A 16,191-nucleotide genomic window follows, 5' to 3' on the forward strand; every position below is an offset into this window, starting at 1 on the left:
ATTGGACTGCATTGTCCTCTTTATGCACAGATGGAAGCCCAACTATAGGCTATCCTTTGTGGCTGAGTAAAATTGTCTTCCAAGGGTAGAGTCTTGATGGTGTGTCGGTAAGTGGCAATAGAGGCTTATTCTGGATTTGTATGGTCTTTCTTAATGAGGATGTAGATTTCCAGGTAGAAGGTGGTCACAACAAGGGTTTGGTTGACACACTTTCCTCTTGGCATGTTTCTCCCTTTTGCCATCTATTCAAACCTCCTCAAAATCCATGGCACCTTTAGTAACACTCGAGGGCCAGGTCTTCCCAGTTCTTGGTGTTTATGCCACTTTTTTAGAATTAGCTTTAAGCCCATCTTTAAACTTCTTTTGTTGTCTACAAACGTCTTTTGTTTTGATGGTGATTGGACATTTGGGCAACATGGCCAGTCCAGCAAAGTTGGTGGAAGAGAATCTTCACTTCACTGCTGATGGTTTTTGCTTCTTCCAGAAAGTTGATGTTTGTTTGATGTCTTCCAATGAGATTTACAGGATTATTTGAATAGCTGGAATCTTTCCCGAAGTTGAGAGTGATGTTTGAAGATGGTCCATGATTTACAGGCATACAAGACAGTTGGAAGGACGTTAGCTTTATAAGCAAACGTTTTGCTAACTCAACATAGTGGTTTAAGTGATGGATCACAACTCTGGAAATGAGGATGTGAATAGTTGATCAGCCATGGAACCCCACTGGGTATAAGTCACACTCTCTCATCTTCAAAGGAAAAGAAATCAAACCCCTATGAAAAAAATCTTACCAAGAAAACTCCATGATAGGTTAACCTATCATAAGTCAGAAACAAATTGAAAACATAGAAAGAGGAAGGAGGGGGATGGAGGATGGGGAAAGAGGAGTAGATGATTGCATATATAGTCAGTGAGAACAGACTGTGGTCTAAACATGGGGGTGATGCAATATCCATATTCAGTTCACAGTTGTATAAACAGAATACCACAGGTGTAATTTCTACACATTCAGCTGCACATTGTTGACTGGAGCATAAGAACTCATCAGCACCTTCAAGGTACCATTTGATTCACTGGGATTATAGAAATAGCAAGTACATTCCTAGACATAACAATTGATTGCACAAGTTGGTATTCAGCAGAAGGGTGGTGTAGCGTAACCATAATCTAACTCATGCTAATTAGATCTATATGAAACAAACATGATATAGAATCTCTGCTTTGCTGTAAATGGTTGTATCTTGTTTACCTTAATCATTCCAAATTTGTCTCAGCAAATAATTATTGCAGCATGTGAAAAAAGTAGGACAACTAGGATAAAACATGAGAGAAAGGCATGTGAAATTCAAGTATATCCTCTCTCATCCTTTCTCCTTGGTTATTATTTTCCATTTGCAAACTACATTCCATTCCCTCTTGGCGCTTTGCTTTGGTAACTCCATTCCTCTTACACTACCTAGAAGGGCAGCCTCAGGCTATGCTAGTAACATAGATACCAGCAATAACAAAACAAAAATGCATGTGCACAAAAACAAGGACTACTGGAAGGAAGAGAAAAGTTCCAAGAATGGATTCAGCACTCCAGTCTTATACTTTTGGCCTTCATTCCAGTGAACAACCATAATGTGCAAAGCAAATTCAAATAGGTAAGGCATTTTCTGGCTTTGCATTTTAATGTGAGATGAGCTCATTCACACCTTCTGAAACTAAATGTGCATAGAAACACATTTGGCAGCTGGAAATTTGCTGCTGAGATTACACAGCAATTCAGAAAATGAAAGTGCACAGTTGAGAAGTGTATGTAGGGAAATGCTTACATTTGAGAAAATCACACTTAAGTCCAGGGATAGAGAAAGGTTTACTCATGGCCTAGAGAACTTCTGAAACTGTATTTTGTGTCCCCTTGAACTCCTCTCAACCTTCTCAAGTCTTCAGATCCCTTCAAAATTAACTCATATGGACCATGTTTTTGTTTTGTTTTGGGTTTTTTTTGGCAAAACATAATGCAACTTTTGATCATGGGAAGAATGATATCATGACTTATGTGGTGTGGATGGGTGGCTTCTGTCCCCTTTACAGTTGTCCATGTCCACCCCTGCTTTTACCAATAAGATGTGTACAATAATGTGTCCTCTTCAGAGGAAAATGCTTATGTCTGTTTTGATGAAATATGCACACATTGCTAAGGACGTTTGAGAATTACCCTATATGGGCATGTATAATTCTTGAAATTTTAGTCAAAAAATCCCCAAAACCTAGCTCGAATTATCAATGGGTCAATGTGATTATTGCACCTGAAATCTGATCCAAAAAGGAACTATCCTCTCCTTGAAGTAGAATGACAAAAGAGAAGAGCTTAGTACATCACAGGAGAACATGAAAGAAGCACCGATCCTTTTTATTCTCTCTGACATGACACTGGTTCTGGCCTTTTGAATGTCTGCTTGGGAAAATAGTGGCAGCAGCTAAGGTGGCAGACTCCCTAAAGTGGCATTGGTGCTTTCCCTATACTTATTCAGAAGTCATACCAAAATCCAAACGTTTGCCACAAAAACTGCACTTGACTTACACACAAGCACATACAGGTAAAGAAGCAGCCTTTTTTCTACAGCATTCAAAGTTCTGGAAATCTCTGTCCCACAACAGACACTGTTTGCAAAGGAGACACTGAATCGGACTCCAGCCGGTGTCTGTTGAAGTTGCTATGTGGGGGGATTTACTAGCTAATCACTGATTTATTTAATGAGCAGAGTGGTGAAGTGTAGGACCATGTTTCATATAAATAATGTGATCAATAATAGCTGCTCCTCTGCTCCCATCCCTAACTCATCCTTGTTAGAAATAAATTTGCAGTGTGAGCTGAAAGCATATCATTTTTTCCCTCTTTTTTGGCCAAGATTATTGTGCTAGTGGGTTCGTGTACTGCTCTGTCATTCATTGGTAAGAGATTAACAGAGAGAAGAAGTCATGTGGTGGTGGCAGCATTTTGATGAAGCACATTATTTAATTTTGAAGGAAATAATTTAACTTGACTGGACTTAAGGGATTTGAAACAATTCTGCCTACCAGATGTAAGCTGATCTTTTCCCCTCTTGACTGATAAAACCTAGCATATGTAGATTGACCAAAGGGGTAGCAAATGCCTTGTTATGTCAGAGAGAAGTGCTTGTTGTCTTGAAGAAGTGTCTGGGGTGCCTTTTCCTAAGGAGATCCTTCCTGAAACAAGATGTGTATGAGAATTACCACCAGACTGCAAATATATCCCTTTTGGGCAAGTTGTTTGGGTGTGGAGTATATGGGCAATTTCAAGCATAACTGGAGGAAACAGCTTGTCTGGATCCCTTTCAGACTGATGCCAGGCTGGAGTGTAACAAAGGTACTCCATTTGACAAAAGACTCTGAGAAAATAACAGGAGAAAGACTACCCTGTTGATCTTCCTGGGTCTCCCTATGTTTTTTTACACCATTGATCAAGGTACCTTGTTGAATCATCTCTGTTGGAAGGGAGTGGGAGGCGCTGTTCCATGGCAAGCATACTTGCATACTTAATTACAAGAATACAGATCCAAACATGCACTCATATTAATACAATCCCTTTATCTACAGATGATATGTTCCAAAATCCCACCATGGATACCTAAAACCATGGATAATATTATAATAACAACCCCTATTATAGATATAGAGATAGATAGATAGATAGATAGATAGATAGATAGATAGATAGATAGATAGATAGAATTTTTTTTCTATACATGGACTGGAAAATACAATAGATTTGCACTGGAGAACCTAGAAAGGCCCATAAACTTTCCGTGTGGGGGATTTAATGGAGTGTGGGTAAGTGAATCCATGGATTTCACATCCATATATAAGGGGGTCTTATTGCATCTGAAAGTAAGTCGCAGTGTTCTTAAGAACTATATGTGCCCATAATGAGTAGGATTACAATGTCAAAATAGAAGAGTGATGGAAAGCTAGTCATTGATCATGTGTGCAAAGTTGAATTGAGAATGTTAATTTGCAACACCAGAACCAGCTTCACCTCCCTAAAGCTTTGTGTGGCTTTTGTTTCAAATCATAAAGCAGGAAAAAGAAAAACTGTTTGTTCATAAACCCATACAAGTCAATTTTTAAAAATGCCTGAAGGCAGGAGAACAGATGAGATCCCCAACCGGGCCTTTATAACATCCCTTTCTCTTCTTGTTGATGCAAGTCAATGGCGTGGAGGCAGGCCCTGCCAAGTCTTGAGTGGGGAGGGGAAAGTAAGGCCTCCCTGTGGCTGTCCCTCCAGTATCAATGAATCTTTCATGCCCAGCATTGAAAGAGCAGAACCCCTTATCACAAAGCAACTTTTTCTCCCAAATCTCTATGTCTAGGGAAAAGCTCTAAAAGATCTCATCCACTCTTTACTCTGGGTTTTCTCCCACACTTATTTGTGAAATCTGGACTGCAGCTTTTAGCTAAGTTTAAGCCAGAAGCTTAGAATGAAATGAATTTCCCTGGGAAGACCTAATGCCAGAATGGGAACTGTGTGGTGCTACAGAGGTTGTTGAATTGAAAATCTCAGAATTTCTCCGTGTAGGCAGCTAAAAATTATATTAGCTTCTTCTAGATGGGTTCACAAATTCCACCTTTGGTCCAAGACTGAGGTGAGGTGAAGGTTTCTTGGTTGTTCTGTTGTTGTATAGAATACATTTTTTTCTCAGTTAAACCAAGGTGGATTGGGGGAATTTTTCTTTCTCTAGAATCCCCTAGAGGCCATACAGACTGTGTTATGGTTGAGCCTTATGGCTCCGATACTGGCAGACGTGGTCGTAAGACTCCTCGGGAGTCAGATACTCTCGAGGAGCGAGAAAGGAAGCGGCTGCGGGACTTATTTGCAGAACCATCTGACGAGGATTCCTTTGAGGGTTTTACTGAGAGAATGGAGGAAGAGATGGTTAGCTCAGAGGAGGATGACATGGAATGGACTCGTGTGAGGGAGGATTTGGGTGCCACTGGCAATGATAGTATGGAAGGCGATTGGGGACCTTCAGGATTAGACCCGTGGACAAGCTGGAGGGATGGGACGGGATCCACAGCTGGGGATGCTGTGGGGCGTAGTCAAAGGTGTTTCAGTTCTGATGAGGAAAGTGATGAGGAAACGCCTGGAATTAGGGTAACAGCTGATAGTGATGAGGAGCTGTAAACTGGCATAAAATGGGGTTTGGAAGCAATGGCTAATTGCGTTGGGCAAGGTAATCTGGACGAACGCTTGGGCTCTGTGTGGGAAATTCCTGAAGACGGGTGTGATTCGTTTGCTGACTACGTAAGTTACCAAGGACACTGGGCATAGACGGCAGGAGGAACTGTGTGGGCTTTTGTTGTGCAACCTGTGCTTAATCTTAATAGCTTGGACCTCCGTCGTCTTCTTGACGGACGCCATCTGTTTATTCTGGACTGACTGACTGACTGACTACGGCCTCGGACTCTCCTTCCTGTGATTATCGTTGGACCTGGTGAACTACAAACGTCTGTACCTGCCTTACGACCTTCGGACCGGATTGGAACTTCACTGACCGCTTCTGCCCTTGAATGCTGCGTTTGTATCTGGAAATTGCTTGCTGTGTGGAGGAGTAACCTCTTAGTTACTCAAATATAGCTTTTGGCAGCAGAGAAGCATCTGCTGCCAGTTTTTTGTATTCCTTTGAACCTTTTGTTCACCAGCTTTTGTTTGTTTTAGTCCCAGGCTGAAGTAAGCTTTTTTGGTTTAACCCGGATTAAACTCCGGTTTAATCCGGTTTATCTTTTGAACGTTTTCCTTGTGTCTTTTTACTTTTAAGGCCAATGTTTGCCTAGCCCTTGTCTTTTACGGGCATTTTTGGTTCTGTAACTCCAATAAACTTTGTTATATCTTATCTTGTGGCGTTCTGTCCTTGACAGACTGCTATAAATAAAGATGAACAGATAAAAGCATCAACAATGGGAAGTGTATAGAGAATTGCTTGAAACGTATCCAAATGATGAATTACCACTCCTGAAGGCTTCAAAGAGTTGGTATACCATGTTTGAGGCATCTGGGACCAATCTGGAGCACTAACACCCAATTGAACCCACTAGTAGACCAAAATCAAGCTGAGTCAAGTCCCCATTGGAACTGCTAGGAGCCTCCAGTGGCCTAGGGGATAAAAGCCTTGTGACTTGAAGATTGGGTTGCTGACCTAAAAGCTGCCAGGTTCGAATCCCACCCAGGGAGAGCACGGATGAGCTCCCTCTATCAGCTCCAGCTCCATGCGGGGACATGAGAGAAGCTTCCCACAAGGATGGTAAAACATTAAAACATCTGGGCATCCCCTGGGCAACGTCCTTGCAGACGGCCAATTCTCTCAGCCCAGAAGCAACTCTGGTTGCTCCTGACATGGAAAAAAAATTGGCATGGCTGGACTGTCACCTCACCATCCATGATGCTTTTGCCACATCCAGTATTCCTTGTCAGCTTTTGGCTATTGTAGGCACTCCATGCTGACTAGGCTTGTGCATTTTGGCTGAACCTCCATTTCTGCTGGCCAGATACTAGTAGACCCCCATATCCATTTTTGTGTGTCTTCCAAAAATGGGCGGGTAACTGGATAGCCATTTTTGCACTGCAGCTGGACCGTCCAGATCTAGCCCATTGGCAGCAATGGGGGGGGGGTGTTGCCCGGGCTCCCCTTCCTATTGTTTTAGGCAATGGCATCATTTGTCCTTATATCCTTCATTAAGACCTGGATTTAAAGCATCAGAGCTACAATACCATTCTATGTTCCTTTCCCTTCTGTCTGTAGAACAGCCTGGGTTTAATCCTTGGTTAAAGCTGTTTCTACTCTAGAGGAGACAGGTGCTGCAGGCACACTCTGCTCTCTCCCCGCAGCACACAGCTTTCCATTATTTTAAGGAGGTTTCCCCATTTCCCAGAGAAGGAAGAGTGATGATCTGGAGCTATCCTACCCGGAGCTTCCTTTAAAAAGCCCTCCCTTTAATCTTGATGCACTGCAGGCCCTGCCTGGAGTGGTGCCTGCCTTTTCCACCACACACCTTTCTGCTCCAGGGTTAATGCTTCCTTCTAGAGGAGAGGTAATTACTAACTAGGTGGTAGTAGTTTTCTGGGTATGAGGCTTTTCTTTTTGTTTTCTGAGATTACTATTAATAATAATAATGATCTTTTAGAAGTATTTTCTGAAGGAGAGGAGGGGAGGAGAAAAAAAATCTAAAAGAGTAACTCTCCAAGCCCCCAAATGTGCACGTGCACATCCCACACATTCCCAACTCCCAGTCAGTCCCACTAAATAAAGATAATCAAGAAAATAAAGGAAATTAAAAAGTTTCAAGAGATATGCCAAGCCACAAGCGAAGCCAGAAAATACACTGAAGCCAGGACACAACTATGATGTTGCATAGCGGAGGAGGAGCTGTGATCAGCTGCCACATGGTCCCGTTACAGACAGGAAAACATGATGGCTGGGCCCTTGCCATTATGGACATTCGAACAAGCCAAATAAGCCGGATTGGCCGAAAGGTACAACCACTCAAAATCCATGCACAAGTCTAATGTTGAAATCTGTAGAAGTACTTTCACAACCATGATGAAGGGAACTGATCTCCGCACCTTCTTCTTGGTCATGTGGAAACTGATGGCCACATGGCCATGATTCAAGTGGATGGTTGGGGTTTCCCATGTGGCCAGTGGAGCAGTCTGAATCAGATCCAGTCCTGCTATCCAAACTGCCCTGATGTCAAAGGATTACCTCAGAGTTGCAAGCAACCCACAGTACTTAACAGAAGTAGACAAATGTCATTGGGACAGCCAGAGGTTAACTCAGGATGAGTCTACATTAAGAAGCCTATGGAGACAAGCTCCAAAAGAAACAATTTGCCCTTTGTGGAGTGGGAGCAGAGAAAGATGTGCTGTGGAACCTGACAGGATGAAGTATTTCAAAAACAGTTCTGGATAGCATCCTGATGAAAGTATTACCCAGTCAATAAATTTTCTTTCCATAGAGTCTATGATAGAGTTTTGTTGGTGAGATAAAAAAGTTTTTCTATGCAGCAATGGACAGCATTAAGAACTACTTCTCAAGAAGTACTCCTCAATTAGAGTGTTTAAAAAGTGTCCTTCCTGTTCATGTGATTCAGTATGGAAAGCATTATATTTTGCCATACTCACTACTTTTGCATTACTTTTTCCTTCTTGTGGTATGATTGAGGAACCTCCAAGGCACTGTGTCAGAGCTGTGACTTCCTTGACAGAAGATGCTTTTACACTGAAGGATTAATGCAGTCTGACATTAACTTTAACTTCCATGGTTCATTCATGGGAGTTCTTTTTTTAGAAGTTTCCTAGCGTTCTCTGAGAAAGAGTGCTAGTGCCAAACCAAACAACAACTTTGGAGACATGCCAGTTAAAGTGGTGTCAAACTGCATTAATTCTACTGTGTAGAGCACACTGAGTCCTTCTACTCTAGTTGTAATGAGATTTTTTTCCTATAGCTTTCTACTTTACCATTATTAATTTTTCTGATGAGTGATGTTTCAGTATATGGCAATAGTTTCATAGCCCAAGCTCATATTGTAGAGAAACAGTTGTACTGCCCCATGAACGCTTTTTCATTGGTAATGTTCTAACCAGATCGCTTAACCTATTATTTTTGCTTTGGGGTTTCTAGTCAAATGAAAAAACCTATCACCTCTTTCTCACACATTTTAAGCTGTGTAAAATTATCTAAATACCAGATAATTAAGAGATTTAAGAATATTCATAAAGATTGATAAAGATTCAGGACTATTTCACAAGTAACTCACTATTCCACTACAATCATTATTTTTTAATACTTTCAAAATACAAGAAAATCACGTTAAAGAAAAATGTATGTCAATAATGTTCCACCTTTTCTTTGATCATTACTCTGCCACATTACTGTGTGCTAGTCAATGGTGGAAAGAAACATAGAAGTGCTTCAACAGCAATCAAATTGATTCCATTTATTGATAGATACAGAACCTTTGACTGAACTGAGTCAATTTGGCTCATCATTTGTCCCCCTGTCATATCTATTATCTATATAATATTGAGCAGTTTGAATCTTAAACCAAACCGAGTCTTAATTTGATGACTGAAAGTGTGGAATGAACTATTAAAATATAATCAATGAAGATTACTTAACCTGAACAATATCACCAGGATACTAAGATGAACTATACTACTGAGTTTGCTTATTGTGAATCTCTGCCTATGGAGTTGTGTATTGGTGATGATCTTCAACATGTATGTTAACTGACAACATTGCACAGCTACATGAGCATATTAGCCATCCACATGTGAAACTTAATCTGCGTAGTGCAGTATTCAACTCCATGGACATCCATGTATACAATGTCACATCATACATAACTCTACTTTCACGGTTTTGAACAGAACTCTGACATTCCTCACTGGAGGGGTTCATGTATGCATAAGATACCCTTGTGAAGGTATGGCGACTGATCTTCTACAGTTGTTGGAAAGAGCTTAAATACACTATTTATTTATTTATTTATTTATTTATTTATTTATTTATTTACAGTATTTATATTCTGCCCTTCTCACCCCGAAGGGGACTCAGGGCAGATCACATTATATACATATATAGGGCAAACATTCAATGCCCATATACACATAGAACCGAGACAGAGACAGACGCAGAGATCATTTAACTTTCTCCTGAGGGGATTTTGATTCTGGCCACAGGGGGGAGCAGCTGCTTCATCATCCACTGTGACAGCACTTCCTCATTCCAACGTCGTAAATTAGTTAAATTTGCCTCCCCACTTTATAAGTGGTACCTTATTTCCTACTTGACAGATGCAACTATCATTTGGGTTGCTAGGTCAGCAACAAGCAGGGGCTTTTTTTTATTTTTTTTTAATTGACGGGTGCTCACCCCGCCATGGGCTGGCCTCGAACTCATGACCTCATGGTCAGAGTGATTTATTGCAGCAGGCTGTTCACCAGCCTGTGCCACAGCCCGGCTGTTTATTATTACCGTGCAGTCTAATTGAGCTCAACTTACCATTTGTTGCTTCATTAGATTTTTATTAAAAATTCACCACGACTTTCCCCGGGGGATCGGGGGAAGAAATTTAAGTCCAAATGTGGGAGACATTGACATTTGCAAATCCATTTATCCAGACTCAGGGTTCAGAATGTTTAACCCCTAAAGGTTTGGCTTTATATTCCTTTGTGTTCATATTAGTTCTGAATTAGAGTTGCCATCTCTTCCTTTTCTTTCCTTCCAGGCTCCTCATTTTTAATTGTTCCATGCATACAAGGTTCTCTCCATGATGAGAATGGGCATACCCTCTCCAGTGTGGCTGGTTCAAAAAGTGAATGATTTAGTATCAGCCAAAATCTACAAACTTCATATTTGGGAGAGAAAGCATGTAGCTTGGGTGTTTGTGTTTTTTGTAAAGAACATGGAGGGAAACACAATGGACAGAGATCCCTGGTGTTTCTTTTCAATTTTTTTTTCAAGTCATTTTTGACTTGCAAATTATTCAAAGGTAAACAACTAAATCTTAAAGGTAAAAATTCAATTGAAGCCAGAATACTACTTGCTGGGTATAATTGATGATAAAATGGCAGAAAACAAAGAGAAACTCTTTCACTTTTTATCAACGGCGGCCAGGATCAATTACGCCAAGGTGTGGAGATCAAAGGAGAAACCAACAATAGATCAATGGATTTTGAAGATAATGGATATTATGAACATGGATGTACTGACTCAAACACTAAAACACTTCCAAGGAATGAAATGCAAAAAAACAGACTGGTCATCATTAAAGAAATACATGTTGCAGAGGAAAATGAAAACGATAATAACGATCTAGAAGAGAAAGTAAGAATAAAATAAAGCAAGGTCTAGACAAGAGTAGGGGAAGCCACAGTGAATATTAATGATGCGAAAAGTATAGACCGCAAAGGAGGAGATTGGAAGTTGACGAAACTCCTCACCCCCCCCCCGGTTCCCCGTACCCCATTATCCCTGGAAACAGACACATAGTACAGAGTAGATAGACCCATAGAGTAGTTCTATCCTTTCCTACTTTCCTATCCCTATGATTGTTCCCCCACTTTTTAATGTATTATTTTTTTTTTTGAAAAGAGGTTTCACAATAAAAATTTACTTAATAACAACTAAGCTTGGCTTCTCATATAAGTATTGTCATTCATTCTTCTGGTGTAGATAATTTTTCTGAGGTTTATTAGTGTCCAATCATGTGTATTGCAAACTCCACCAGAAGGAGGAGTTTGCAATACTATTTATTAGGCTTGCTCAAATAATTCGATTTCCCCGTTACCCGTTATTAATTCGTTATTTTCGTTTGTTTTGAAGCAATATACGACCTTGATTGTCCACACGTCTGGATATTGCGGTTTCGAATCGCGAGAGGCCGTTTTTCGTTATGTCGTCGTTTTTTTCGTTAGGAAAAAAAAAGCTTTTGCAAATCACCCAAACTCCCACCATTCAGGCCCTTTCCTTTTGCCCCTCAGCAAAAGGGGTGTCACGGGCTCAGCCAATGGGAGGGGGTGAGGGGGAAGGAGGCCGAGGAGGAGGAGGAAGACGGAGGGGGGAAATGGCCGCCGCCGCCACCTCGCCTCAGCTCAGGCCTGGTGTCTCTCTGTGAGGCGGGAAGGCGGCGGATGGAGCCGGGAATGGAGAGACCGAGAGAGACAGAGAGGGGCCCGGCAGTGAGGTTTTGACGTCTGTGCGAAGCTAGGCAAGTGGGGTTTATATATCTGTGGAAGGTCCAGGGTGGGAGAAAGAACTCATGTCTGTGGGAGGCAAGTGTGAATGTTGCAATTGGTCACCTTGATTAGCATTGAATAGCCTTGTAGCTTCAAAGCCTGGCTGCTTCCTACCTGGGGGAATCCTTTGTTGGGAGGTATTAGTTGGCCCTGATTGTTTCCTGTCTGGAATTCCCATTTTCTGGGTGTTGTTCTTTTACTGTCCTGATTTTAGCTTTTCTGTAGCTAAAAATGCATATAAAATTGATTCTATAGGGAGGATAAATGATTGGATTTCAACTCCTACAGCTTGGCTTTCTCTGCCAATAATGGTACCCATCTTGGATATTGTAAGGGATTTATTATTATTATTATTATTATTATTATTATTATTATTATTATTAGACCTTGCTCCCAGGAAGGTGCCTTCACTGTGGCTCCCAACTTATCTATCTATCTACCTTTCCACATATTCTCCACATCGTGTGTATGTGTATGTATATTATATATACATGAGCCCCGATGGCGAAGTGTGTTAAAGCACTGAGCTGCTGAACTTGCAGACCGAAAGGTCCCAAGTTCAAATCCCGGGAGCAGAGTGAGTGCCCGCTGTTAGCTCCAGCTTCTGCCAACCTAGCAGCTTGAAAACATGCCAATGTGAGTAGATCAATAGGTACCGCTCTGGCGGGAAGGTAATGGCACTCCATGTAGTCATGCCGGCCACATGACCTTGGAGGTGTCTATGGACAACACTGGCTCTTGGGCTTAGAAATGGAGATGAGCACCAACCCCCAGAGTCAGACATGACTGAACTTAACGTCAAGGGATACCTTTACCTTTACCTATACACACACACACACAAACACACACACACATATGCAGGGACTATATATATATACACAGTATATATCACACACACACCAATTTAACAAAGTTTCAGCCACAAAAACAAAGTTTCTGAAGTAGAACAATGACTTTCACAGTAAAGACAACCCAATTTAACAGGAAATAAGACTTTCAAACCAGGAACAGATTTCTGCAATTATTAAAAAATGGTTTATTATAAAAGCTATGAAAATTCGCCAAAAATCAGAGGATAAGGGAAACGTTCCAAATTTTGGTGAGCTATCAGTGTTAAATGTGTTCTACCACTGTACCAAGTTTGAAGAAGATCACTCAAAAAATGAGGGTGGGAGAGTCCTGTAACGTCCTCTCCCTCTGTGCTGTTTTTGGGAATTGCGCATGCGCGTCCGCCATTAACGAATTAATTTAGAAAATAACGAATTTTCGTTAATTTCAAAATTTTTGGGGGGCAAAATTCGGAAATACCTTCAAAAACGAAACACTGCCCCCCTCTACTTTTGCAACGAGTTTAGAATCAAATTTTTCGTGGATCGATCAAGTTATTTATGTTAGGATTCTCCAGGAAAAGATGTGAAAGATAAACGTATGTGTGCATGAACACAAATGTATATAATTTGAGACTGCATGCATAAACTCTTGCCATATAAGGGAACGGTGGAGGGACAGTCTGAAAGGACATCATAATATGCATTTCAGCCATGGAGGTGGTGGGTTTATCAATATGTCATGGGGAGCTACAGAGGGAAAAATCTGTAGAAGTAAAGAAACAGGTTTCCTACTTCACATATAATCTTTATTGACTTTTTCCTCACAATAGCCCCAGGGGACAAGGAACACACACGCCTGGGTTATGAGCAACAAATGGAAAAAGCAGGTCAAATTTCAGCAATTTCTTACAATCTTGAACGAGGAGTTGATTTTTCTAATCTTTTTGGTTTGCCTCACATTTCCTCAACGTTTAGCCTCTTTATGAACCATGTTATGATCCATTTTATTTCATCAGCAACATCACCTCCTTCATTTAGGGATTCTAATAGATGATTTTGTTTCCAATTGGGGAATATTTGTTGGCTACACTTGAAAAATAATGTGATATTCTTTCACAGTGTTCATACCAAGTGTATTTACTCTTTTCTAATCTTTAAATGAACTCAGTGTGGAAATATCTGTGAACAACATTTCATTCAGACTTTTTTTTTAATTAATTTGTTTATATAAATAATTTATAACATTGTCACAATCCCTTTACCAAAAAAATGTTTCCGTACATCCTCATAACATTCTGATGATTCCCGTTTTCCTATCCTATACATTTCTATACTTATCTATTACTTATACATATCCAAAATTTCCCCTTCCCTATTCATCCTTCCCCTCTCCAGGAATAATTGTACCTTTCCTCTTTGTATTATTTTATTTTATTTTATTTTTGAACAAGAAGATTGTCTGATTCAATTCCTTGTATTTTCTTTTCCCTTCTAGTCTGGCTATAAGCCCTTTCCATGTCAACTCCCAGTTCTCCTTGGGATGTCCATTCATATATTTAATTCTCCTATCTTGAACCATGTAATCTGATAAATATTCATACCATTTTTAAAGTCCCCATTTCCTTTGCTCTTTCCATCTTAAGGCTTAAGGTTGCTGCTATCATGTATTTTAAAGTTTTGACCCATTCCTTTTATTCACCTTTATCTTCTATTTCCTGAGTAAAGAATTGTTTTTTGTTCAATTCCGTTTTATCTTTTATTTTTCCTCAATCTCATTCTTAATTTTTCAAAATATTTTTGTAGCTTTTCGCAGCCCCACCACATACGAATAAAACTTTCATTTCTCCCACATTTATGCCAACACAATTTTGATGTATTTTTCCTAATATGGGCCAATTGATGTAGGGTCCGATATTTTGTCATATTTTATGTTGTGTTTCCTTAATCCTTAGGTGTTTCATTTTGAGTTGACTGTATCCAATTTCCAATCTCATTCTCATTGCTGTTTCATTTGGACATTATGTTATGTCCTACCCTTACCTCCTCCGTCAAAATGTGTGAACGTCTGAAAAGGAGACCTTTGGCTACACATGGAGCTTCTCAACATGAAAATGAGTTTCATGTGTAGAAGATTATCCATTTGCAGAAGAATTTCTCTTCAAATTGTCACTTCCTACACATGGGAAATATTGATGGAAGGATGGATAGAACCTGTTCACTTAATCCTCATCAACTTGGATAAGACATTTTAGTCTTCCAGAATGATGGTTGTTGCCAAATTCACATAAACATTGATGTTCAAGGTGGGCATTTTACTACATGGTGTCTTGAAGTTCAGTACAGAGTGGTTGAGTTCCCACATCAAGAAGTTTAATGCTTCATCCATGCAATTCCATGCTTTTTTGATGAGTGCAAGGGGCTCCATTTGACTCCCACACACATACACTGCTGCAATGCAATAAGTCCATTCCCAATACTTTTGATGCACAAAAGTTTGAGGCTATTTGCCAGAGAATCATGATGTATAGAACTGAATTAGGTCAAACAAGACATGCACAAGAAATTAGAAAAGGGGGGAAATCACCAAAGAGGCATTCATATGAATTACCAACACCTGTAAGGAGAAAATCAGGAAAGCTAATGTGGAAAATGAGTTCAGCCATGCTAGAGAGGTTAAAATATCTCTTTTTTGTTATGTCTGTAGAAAAAAAGAACAAGAAAATGCACAGAGAAGGTGGCAAAGAATCAAGAGGAACAGGGAAAAGGCAGAATATATTCTGCCATCTATATATTCTGTTTGCCCAATGGCGAGACCCATTCGGTGTGAACGGTGAAAGGCTTCAGGAAAGGAAAGATGTTTTAAATAGCCAAATTACAAATTTTCAATGCAATGGAATTTCCAAAGGTCAGGAAATATGCCAAAACTAACTCAAGGTAAAAATGAGGGTTTAACCAGGATGAGAGTAAAATTACACATTTTATGTACTTTAGCATTATATCTGAACGAGGAGATTTGCTATGCTTTTAATGTTAGGATTCTCCAGGAAAAGATGTGAAAGACAAACTGAACATGTTAAATCTTGCATCAATTTACAACATGCGAAGGCATTTTTTTAAAAAGAGATCTCACTTTAATAGCTGTGTGAAAATCTCATTTCCCAAAGTATAAGATTGCCCTTTTCTGAGACAGATTTCAAAATCAAAGACAGGATGAATGAACTAAAATAGCAAAAACAGTCATTTTGACAGATCATCATGCTCGTCTTCTGTAAACCATTCAAGATGAAGTGTATTAAGTATTTGGAGGATACTACGGTTCCCTGGCAAAATTGTAGGTTGTTATATAATTCAGCGATTATGCTGAGCAGAATAGCATCACTTATAGAAAGAGATGAAGGTGACTTATCGCTAACAAAATAAATGTGTCTGGCTTCAAGAGGAAAAGAGATCATGGAAGTTAATAATAATGATACTTGGGCCACACTCCTTACATTATGCTTGTAGAATGTAAATTTATACTCACTTGGTTACACAATGCTTGCACTAAGCTGTGCTTCC

At 40.0% G+C, this 16,191-nt stretch overlaps 1 protein-coding gene and 1 long non-coding RNA gene across 6 annotated transcripts in view; both read left to right on the forward strand.

Moving 5' to 3' along the window:
* The window catches only part of rit2 (Ras like without CAAX 2), a 260,805-nt gene that overhangs the window by 26,596 nt on the left and 218,018 nt on the right, over nt 1-16,191 (forward strand). The gene's annotated exons all lie outside the window — the stretch shown is intronic.
* Nucleotides 2,459-5,900, forward strand: LOC134296801 (uncharacterized). The gene is made up of 2 exons (XR_010003670.1): nt 2,459-5,311; nt 5,395-5,900. It is a non-coding gene; the product is annotated as an uncharacterized LOC134296801 (long non-coding RNA).

The sequence above is a fragment of the Anolis carolinensis genome, chromosome 2 (assembly GCF_035594765.1).
Source record: "Anolis carolinensis isolate JA03-04 chromosome 2, rAnoCar3.1.pri, whole genome shotgun sequence".
Taxonomy (NCBI): Eukaryota; Metazoa; Chordata; class Lepidosauria; order Squamata; family Dactyloidae; genus Anolis; species Anolis carolinensis.